This window comes from Salmo salar, chromosome 26 (assembly GCF_965601325.2).
Source record: "Salmo salar chromosome 26, fSalSal1, whole genome shotgun sequence".
Taxonomy (NCBI): domain Eukaryota; kingdom Metazoa; phylum Chordata; class Actinopteri; order Salmoniformes; family Salmonidae; genus Salmo; species Salmo salar.
The window spans coordinates 12,757,271-12,761,217 of NC_138316.1; positions in this window are offsets into that span (position 1 = coordinate 12,757,271).

A 3,947-nucleotide genomic window follows, 5' to 3' on the forward strand; every position below is an offset into this window, starting at 1 on the left:
TAAAAGTTAATTTGTGGAATTTCTTTCCTTCTTAATGCGTTTGAGCCAATCAGTTGTGTTGTGACAAGGTAGGGTTGGTATTCAGAAGATAGCCCTATTTGGTAAAAGACCAAGTCCATATTATGGCAACAAAAGCTCAAATAAGCAAAGAGAAATGACAGTCCATCCTTACTTTAAGACATGAAGGTCAGTCAATCTGGAAAACTTCAAGAACTTTGAAAGTTTCTTCAAGTGCAGTCGCAAAAACCATCAAGTGCTATGATAACACTGTCTCTCATGAGGACTGCCACAGGAAGGAAGACCCAGAGTTACCTCTTCTGCAGAGGATAAGTTCAATAGAGTTACCAGCCTCAGAAATTGCAGACCAAATAAATGATTCACAGAGTTCAAGTAACAGACACATCTCAACATCAACTTTTCAGTGGAGACTGAATCAGGCCTTTATGGTTGAATTGCTGCAACAACAAAAAAACACCACTAAAGGACATCAATAATAAGAAGAGACTGGCTTGGGCCAAGAAAAAACGAGCAATGGACATTAGACTGGTGGAAATCTGTCCTTTGGTCTGATGAGTCCAAATTTGCGATTTTTGGTTACAACCACCGTGTCTTTGTGAGACGCAGAGTAGGTGAATGGATGATCTCTGCATGTGTGGTTCCCACCGTGAAGCATGGAGGAGGCGGCGTGATGGTGCTTTGCTGGTGACACTGTCAGTGATTATTTAGAATTCAAGACACACTTAACCAGCATGGCTACCATAGCATTCAGCAGCAATACGCCATCTCATCTGGTTTGCGCTTAGTGGGACTATCATTTTTTTTTGCATATTTTTGTTTATTCCCTCCAGTCTCTCAAGCTCCTTGAAAAACGGAAACTCACCATCCAGTCCAGATAGACTACAAACATCCATACCAATGTTGCCTGTGTGAGTCCTTTGAAGCTCTTCATGGCTGAACTGCCCGCTTCTCTGATGGACATAGCAAGGGGACCCATCCACCTCACACAATCCTCAACGTTGGACCGCTTCAGAGCTGCACAGAGGATCTGGTTAGGGGCCAACAACTGACTAAACAACCTAGGTAGATATAGGTTATATGGTATAGGCATGTACTGCACACCAATAGAGCTCAACTAATAGACTCATTGAATATGTTGATTGATATTAATCATTTCAAAAATGTAATACTGCATGTGGGACTATGGGAAACCTGAATACATGATGAATATCAGCACTATTGTACTGCTACCCTCCCTCTGCTACCCCCTGCCTTGCCTCAGGGATAAAATGTGTCACCAAGTGGCTTATTTGACATGACAAAACACATTTCTATTGACCCTAAAGTGTCACAGAGTCAAGCCTCCCAATTGAAAAATACGTCAGCACAAATGTTTTCCCTTGCACCTTTGACCGAATTTTAATTAAGAATACATGTACCTTTTTCTTGATCAAAGCATGATCATTACATCAATTTAGTCATTCCAATGTTGACACATGGTGCCATTTTAATTGCAATGTATGAATGATATAAAACACTAAAGCTGGCCTAAGACTGTTACTATATGTAGGTGGAATCCCTTTAGCATTTTCAGTGATAGGGGGTACAGTAGACACCAATCTAGGTGTGAACACTTGTGCGGCTGGTGGCTTAGCCAATGGGCACCTGCTACTGCCACAAGCGTCTGAGCTGCGAGAACAAAGGGGCCATTGAGCGCATAACAGCTGTTGTGCTGCTTCCTGCCTGGCTGCCCGAGGGCCCATTGCCCCAAGAGCCTGTCTGATGGGCGAAGCCCCCCCCCTATCTTTAAAGAGACAGCAAGGGCCGCTGCTGCTTTAACGCAGCGTTAATCACTGAACATCGATGCAGAACAGTCGATGGGTGTGAAGAGCACCAGAGCAGAAAAGGAACAGTCCATATATTTTCAACAATCGTTTGAAATAGTTGAAAAATAATATAGGGGATAACTTCAGACGGCATGGTTGATTCATATTCCTGCCATTAGTAAAAAAAAGAGTGAAGAATTGATGTAGACTGAATATCCAAATGATTTAGTAAGACAATAGTATCAATCCATTTGATAAATGCATCTGATAAATTCAGCTGGCCAAAGAAAAACAAACCCTTAGGTGATCCAATCTGGTTTGTGACAAAGTGAAGGACCAGAGAATTAGACAAGTACAAGAATTACTCCCAGCAGCATCTGTCGAGTAGTCCCCGGCAAGTCTTACGAGAGAGCAGCTTTGACAGCGAAAGCGTCATACTGACATCTAGTGGATTAGTCCTGTGTATCTTTAAGCACACACACTCCTTGACTGCAAGCAGAGGGCACTGTCTGTCAGTGAACGCATGAAAGAGACAGCCATTATAGAGGCCATCCCTATGCTCCATTTTGTTTTCATTCAGATGACTTTAATTTTTGTCCTCTTTGATTCCAAATTACGGCAAGTTACAGTGAATAACAATACAAACAAATGACACTGAAGATGTTTACATCTAAACCTTTCACATAGCTCCTGTTTTCTGTACTTTACATTAGCCCAGTGCACCAGCTCAGATGTCATCTTTGTGACCAATCCATTAACTTTCTACAATATTTTGTGAGTTTAAAGAAAAGCAGAGGTTTCTAGTGATTTATATTTTACAGAAACGTGCTTTTATCTCATTCTTCTCTTAAACAGTTTAAATCTTATTTACTTCAATAACTTTCAGCATAAACTTTAGTTTAGCAAGAGGCACGTATAAAAATGGTAAGGCTTTAAAAAGAGCATCTAAGGGTACACCACATTGAGAAGCATGAACACTAATGAAATGGTAGACGTATAGTACCAGTCAACAGTTTAGACACACCTACTCATTCTGGGGTTTTTCTTTATTTTTACTATTTTCTACATTGTAGAATAATAGTGAAGACATCAAAACTATGAAATAACACATATGGAATAATGTAGAAACCAAAAAAAGTATTAAACAAATCAAAGTATATTTTAGATTCTTCAATGTAACCACCCTTTTCCTTGATGGCAGCTTTGCACACTCTTGGCATTCTCTCAACCAGCTTCACATGGAATGCTTTTCCAAAAGTCTTGAATGAGTTCCCACATATGCTGAGCACTTGCTGGCTGCTTTTCCTTCAGTCTGCGGTCCAACTCATCCCAAACCATCTAAATTGGGTTGAGGTCAGGTGATTGTGGGGGCCAGATCATCTGATGCAGCACTCCATCACTCTCCATCTTGGTCAAATATGCCTTACACAACCTGGAGTTGTGTTGGGCCAGGTCATTGTCCTGTTGAAAAACAAACGAGTCACACTAAGTGCAAACCAGACAGGATGTCGTATCGCCGCCGAATGCTGTGGTAGCCATGCTGGTTAAGTGTGCCTTGACTTCTAAATAAATCACTGACAGTGTCACCAGCAAAGCATCCCCACACCATCACACCTCCTCCATGCTTCATGATGTGAACCACACACGCGGAGATGATCTGTTCACCTACTCTGCGTCTCACAAAGACATGGTGGTTGGAACAAAAAAAATCTCATATTTGGACTCATCAGACCAAAGGACAAATTTCCACCTGTCTAATGTTCATTGCTTGTGTTTCTTGGCACAACCAAGTCTCTTCTTATCAGTGTCCTTAAGTAGTGTTTTTTTTTATAGCAATTTGACCATGAGACCTGATTCACGCAATCTCCTCTGAACAGTTGTTGAGAAATGTCTGTTACTTGAACTCTGAAGCATTTATTTGGCCTTCAATTTCTGAGGCTGGTAACTAATGAACTTATCCACTGCAGCAGAGGTAACTCTGGGTCTTCCTCTCCTGTGGCGGTCCTCACAAGGGACAGTGTTAGCATAGCGCTTGGTTTTTGCGACTGCACTTGAAGAAACTTTCTTCACAATTTCCAGATTGACTTGGCTTTTGTCTTAAAGTAATGGACTGTCATTTCTCTT